Source organism: Aquila chrysaetos, chromosome 13 (genome assembly GCF_900496995.4).
Source record: "Aquila chrysaetos chrysaetos chromosome 13, bAquChr1.4, whole genome shotgun sequence".
Taxonomy (NCBI): Eukaryota; Metazoa; Chordata; class Aves; order Accipitriformes; family Accipitridae; genus Aquila; species Aquila chrysaetos.
In genome coordinates, this window is record NC_044016.1 from 24,063,934 (window position 1) to 24,070,037 (window position 6,104).

At 44.1% G+C, this 6,104-nt stretch overlaps 1 long non-coding RNA gene across 1 annotated transcript; it reads right to left on the bottom strand.

The window, feature by feature from the left end:
• Positions 1-887: 887 nt before the first annotated feature.
• LOC115350260 lies at positions 888-5,890 on the bottom strand. Its single transcript, XR_003926363.1, has 2 exons — positions 5,696-5,890; positions 888-1,354 (listed from the first exon to the last, which is right to left on the bottom strand). It is a non-coding gene; the product is annotated as an uncharacterized LOC115350260 (long non-coding RNA).
• Between the last annotated feature and the right edge of the window lie 214 nt (positions 5,891-6,104).

Sequence of the window (6,104 nt, forward strand, 5' to 3'; positions counted from 1 at the left end):
TAAAGGACTGGAAAAGATGCTGAAAATGAAGGACTACAGTTCAAACTGTTTGACTTACTAAAGAACAGAAAAATGATACAAAGGCATCTTTAATTTCTCTGGCAAAGATTAGAAAAATCCATTGCCTGGAATTAGAGAAATTTAGGCTTGAAGTAACTTACCACAGAGAAGGGAACTGGCCACTGGAAAAAACTTACTGAAGGGTACAGTGGACTTTCTCTGCACAGAAAATTTGAAACCATGATCAGTTTCCAATCTGGCTTAGCTGCACTATTGGTATTGATACAGAAATTAATTTAGGGGAGTCCTGTAGATGCGTGATGAAAGCAGTCACATTAGATAATCAACAGATCCCTTCTAATATTAATATCTTTCAGTCAAAAATGTGAAATGGGCATGTTATTCTGTTGAGATGATCTGCAACAAGGACTTAATTGCATTCTTAAAAAATGTGCTTTGCAAATAATTTTAATTTATAAGCTAAATATCAGGCATATAAGCTATGAAATGCTCTAATTCTTCACTACATAATAAAAGATTGATTTTTCTGATTGACATAAAGAACAGAAATTCACCTAGGTTACAAAAGCTGGTTTTCCGTCTCCAAAGCAGCATGTTCAGAAATCCCCATTTCTGTCCGTGTAGGAAGGGGAGAGAGTAATGCACTACAGCTCTAGAGATAACTCTGGAAGTCGGGAGGGTCTGTCCTGCTGTGGGAATACAAAGGATAGCCCCAGCCTGCCTGCGGGCCACCCTTGTCCCCCTTGTGTGGGGTCATGCAGGAGATGTGTTAGGGCTGGGCTTGGGGACAAGGGGAGGAGGTAACGGAGGGGCTGGAGTAAGGGCATAGCTAGAACCTCCTGCCACTACTACGATTTTAGAAAATATTCTCCTTTTTGCTTTCAGATGCCTTTATTTGCTCAAGGTTTTTTTATTTTTGGTCAATTCTACTTAAAAGTACATACTAACTTAAGCCATTTTGTTTCTCCTTTCTCGTTGCACTTGCTGACACCTCTTTCACCTTGTTATACCTGCTGGCATAATGTTGCTTGCTATTGAGTCATAGTTCTTACAGCTGATTCAGCCTTCCATTCCTCTGCCACCCTCCCCTTCCTGCTTGGAGTGATTCAGAGCTCGGCCTTCGCACTCAGCCTCCACCAAGAAGTTAACAAAGAAAGAAGAAAACCTTTTAAAACACACCGACACACCCTGCTGCTCTTACGGCCGGTCATTTGGTCTGTTATATGCATGCTATCTGCACTATGAGTGAAATGACAGAAACTGTGCCTTCTTGTACGTTGTTTGTTGACAAAAATCCCAGGATGATTGGTACAGTTTGTGAACTCCAGCTCTGCTAAAAGAAAAAAAAGCTGAGGCGAGTGGGGAACAGCATGGAGTGGATTTCGGTGGGCTGGGGAGTGGTGCCGTGGCCCTTGGGAGGGGGCACCACTCCAGCTTGCCCCTAGAAAGACCGAACATCCCAAAAGACGAGCATCCTGCAGAGGTGAACAGAGAAGGGCAGGTTTCCTAGGGCTTCTTCAGCCATCCGGTAGCACCCACGACAACCTGGAGAGCCAGGTCCCTTCAGAGGTTGCCTCAGAAAACATCTCATATCTTTGCTTGATTCTCTAGGTTTTACTTTTTTTCCCTTGAGATTAGTCACCACTGGCCCTCTGAAATATCTGTGGAGTTCTCTTGGTTTACACTCCGCCGCAGAGACATTTAAATAAAGGTGCAGCCTCAGCATTACTTTGCTTGTACGTATGCTTGAGCGTGTGTATGTACTATCTACATCTGGAATGAGGGCCTGTATTAAAAATAAAATAATTATAAAAATAAAATGAAATGGCCTCACATGGAAAGCATTTGGAAAGGAAAATGCCAGAGTAAAAATGGAAAAATAAGTACGTGTCAGGCCAGCTGCAGGTTAGGAGCTGCTCCCCGAGAAGCCAGTGGGATTTGCTGGTGCCCTGCATGGGAAGGCAGAGACAAAGCAAGTACAGCCGGCCCGCAGCACTGGTGACCAAGGTTTTAGTTATGCCTGCAGGAAGTCTTTTAGCTTTAACCTGGCTGGCCTCAGGAGTATTTCTCAGAAGCTAAAGATGTCAACTTTAGCAAGACTGTGCCCACAGATAGTAATGACCAAAAGGGAGATCCCTGGGGCAGGTGGCAGGAAGCTTCTGAAGGTGCAGGTGCCACCAGGTATCTGGGGCATGGGGCACCATCCCTGCCTTCCTTGATAAGAAAGGGAAGTTCCCCTAACAGTCAAATTTGTGTATTAAACCTTTCTCACTTTATTCCTGCACAAGGGTAAAGGGACCCTACACTGCAAACAAACCCATCGTACATGGAGTTATTTGTCAGCCTCTACGTTAAGAAAGGATTTTAATACCTCCCTTCAAGGGATCACTCACATGATTAAAGTTGGACATGATTTTAGGAACCTCAGAAAATCAGCCACCTGATAAAGTCTCGGCTTCAGGTTAAAATAAATTACATTAAAAAAGCATGTTTCTTGACAACCAACATAAAGAAGAGATATTGTAGCAACAAAGCTTTGTCTTAAAAATTATTAAATTGTTTGGTCTTTCAATAATTGAAGAGGCTTCATTACCATGCAAACAAAACACAGGTTGGCTATTCACCTTTTGGAAGGTGGCATTTGCATTGCTATAATAGAAGAGAAGAACCTTAGAAAACTAATGAAGGAGCATAAAAATGCAAATTACTGCAGCTAATTGGCTGTGCCTTCTTACACCTTCTGAATTATTAATTTATGACCAAGTAAATCTGCCCCTTTTAAATAATATAATAAAGAACAACATTGTGTTCTACGCTGTTGAGTGGATAGTGTTTGTTCCCTTAATTTTATGGTGAGTTGCTCTTGTTGTTTGCACTAGCAAGACGCTTGCAGTGTTCTGTAAAACTCTGCAGGTCCAGCACTCTTCTCATGCAGACTGACAACACTGTATTTCCTATTTCTAATTCCTGACAGAAAAAAAAAAAGACAAAAGATGATGACATTATTACAATAATGCTAATTACATCTTGTGCCATTGGCACTAATGTTTAATCGGAAAGCAGGCACAGAATCCTGCAGAGACCTATTTATCTGCCAATATGCGAGTAATTCCATCCATTTCAGTGTGGTAACTTACATTCATCAGTGGTTGCTGCTCAGGAGGTTGAAGAAATCAAAATAAAATAAAATATTCGATAACAGGGTTGATATATGTGCATTTTTTCCTGAATATTATTTCTTCTCTCACATAGAAAATTTGGGAAGATTCTGAGGAGCTGCTTATTTTATCTGGGATTTCCAGCCCTGTGATACCCTTTGGTGTATACGAGCACAACTTTGCAAGTGCTAGATACTCTATCTGGTAGGCCTGTACATTCACTGTATACACATATTCATGGGGAGGCCCTCACATTCACTGTGTACCCTCACTGACACTGTGCAGGGCATGAACAGTGTGTCCAATACTTTTTTAAAGGGCCAGACTTTCTGAACTTGCATTATATTGCCCAAATGCTCCGCAGTTATCTGAAAAAATCTTGGATTCACATGTTTAAGTAATTCTGTGGGACAAGGGCTTAGAAATTAATCTTGGCTTGCATGATTTGCTTTTTCTCTGATGGCTTCACATATTACCCCTATAGCATGCCTAAATTAACAATTCTTCATTGTTAATTCAAAAAGTATGTTCCAGCAGTGGGCCCTTTTTCATAGGTGATGCCTGTGTAACCGAGATTGGAAGAATTTGGCCTGTGGGATGGATCATTGCTTTAGAGGACACAGACAGCAATGAGAGGCCGTAGGTGGGTATGCTTCTCCTTTTCTCCTCCTGTAAGGCAGAATGTTTATTTTACAAAAAATTGGCCTCTTGAGATGAAATTTATCATGCTCCATGTTAGCCCCCAAATGATTTCTTTTCAAAATCTAGCCAAAACAGGTTAAAAGTTTTGTTGCATTGATTATATGTTGCTTAGTGCATGGTACTCCGAAACACAGAGCAATCCGTGTCTCAAGGAACTGGTTTGCTTGTCCCAGGGGTGCCTAAACCAGCCGCTGCAGGGAGGCAGCTCATTGGAAGAAGCTTTGCTCAAGTTTAAGTGATCTGGCCAGATCAAGGCTTCAGTTATGAAGACAACATGAGGGAATAGTAGTGAGTCCGAGGACTTTCTAGTGTTAGAGGTAGGTAAATGGAAGCTGAAGAATATAAAATCTGATTTACTTTTGTTTATCTTTTAGGAGTTTTATAATTTGACTGCAAACAAGTTTTGCCTAGCTCTCTTTTTGTAGCATCCAAATCTCTCACTGGTATCAATGCATTTCCCAGGTGGGAACGGAACATTACCTCCCGTTTATAGAGGTGAAATTGAGGGATGCAGGGTAGGTAAAATAGCTGCCCAAGGCTGCCTATGAAAACTTGGGCTGGAATTTGGACTGCCATCCCAGTTGCTGCACAAGGCAGTAAGCCATCTTTTTTGGAGTCTGGATTTTCAGAGTATTTTCTAAACAAAAGGAAAGAATATAAGCCTCCCTCCAGGATGACAAAGAGGCATTGGCTTCTTATGCACCAGAAACTCGGTGACCATAGCATGACATTTTTTGTGGAGCAGATTTCCCTATATATGTAGCACTGAGAAGCTCTCTGTAAAGGACCTGTGCAGTATTATAGTTCAGGATCAAGATCAAACCTACTACCATTTGAAAGGGTCATATTAAGCATGAGGTGTATAGTATGTGTTACTTAAAATATTAATGAAGCATGTAATAGCTGTTAAACTAAAGCCAGCAGGAGCAGTGGAGAAGATACCCTGATACATTACCCAGAAGAGCAAGGAGGAAAACACCCCAGGGATAAGTATTTCAGTAAGAGCCTATAGGTGGTAATTAAAGGCATTTAGGCACAAAAGGATTTGGTCCAGATAGATGTATGGGGAACATGGCATTTGCCTAAAACTCAACGATAGCGTCTGCTTCAGCCAGCCCTGAACACCTGGAATCTGCTTCTCCTTAACTAGGAAGGAGAGGAGTAGCAGATGTATTTATGCTCTAGGAGTTATTGAAGAAACAGAAAAAAGACTGGGAAGAGATAATAAGTATCTGTAGATCCACAGAGAGAATGGAGTACAGGGACTAGTCATTTTCATTTGTCAACAGGCCAAAAACTAAAGGGCTTAGCCTGCAGCAAATTAGATTAAATACCAAGGAAAAATATGAATTAGTCACGAAGGGAATATTTTAGAATCAACAGCATTGAGACTATTTAAGGCTAGACTTCCTAAAGCACAGCTGGAGATGGTTTAAGGTCAGTTCAAGCCTCCCATCACAAAAAGGGCAGTGGAGCTCACTGGGAACGGGCTCCTCTCACGTTCCAGCCACAGGCGGCCTTCGAACCTCAGCGAGGGTTTTCTTCTGCCTTCTGGAAAGTGACAGCCTAGTACAGCAGCCCTCTCCCCTCCTTCACGTTTTAGCCCATTAGCTGTACACTTCTTAAACCGTTTTCTCATTAGCACCTGAGGAAAAGCGGACCTCTGGAAATCTGCCGTTCTCCCGGCCTTGCTGGGGAGGAGATGGAGATGTTCATTCACAAAGGCATGGCATTTTCTGCCAGACGTGTGAGGAGTCACAAACCGAGCTTCTTTAAGAGCGGGCTTTTGGAGGTGAAGCCAGACTAATACTTACCACCCCGCGAGGCAAGAAGCGCAGCACGGTGACTGAGAAGTGCTACACCGACCGTTCCTTTGGGAAGAGCCACACCGCTTCTGCGCGAGCTCTCGACCTCTCACCTAGGGCGACCGTCACGGCTCCACGCTGACGCAGTTGTCCTACCAGCCGGTCAGGTCCTCGCCAGTAGCCGCCCCCCCTCCTTCACTGGGCTGAGCGTAGAGGCGGCATCGCTTTCATCGTGCCACGGGTCTCCCGGTGGGAACCAGGCGATGGGTGCCGGATGGGCGCTCGGCCTGGCCCGGGGCGGCGGTGCCGCCGTCCCGCCGGGAGCCCGGCAGCGGTGCCGCCGGTCGCTGATGCCGGAGTGCCCTCTAGTGCTGACAGCCGGCTGCGGCTCCGGCCCCGCCGAGGGGAGCGGGTCCCC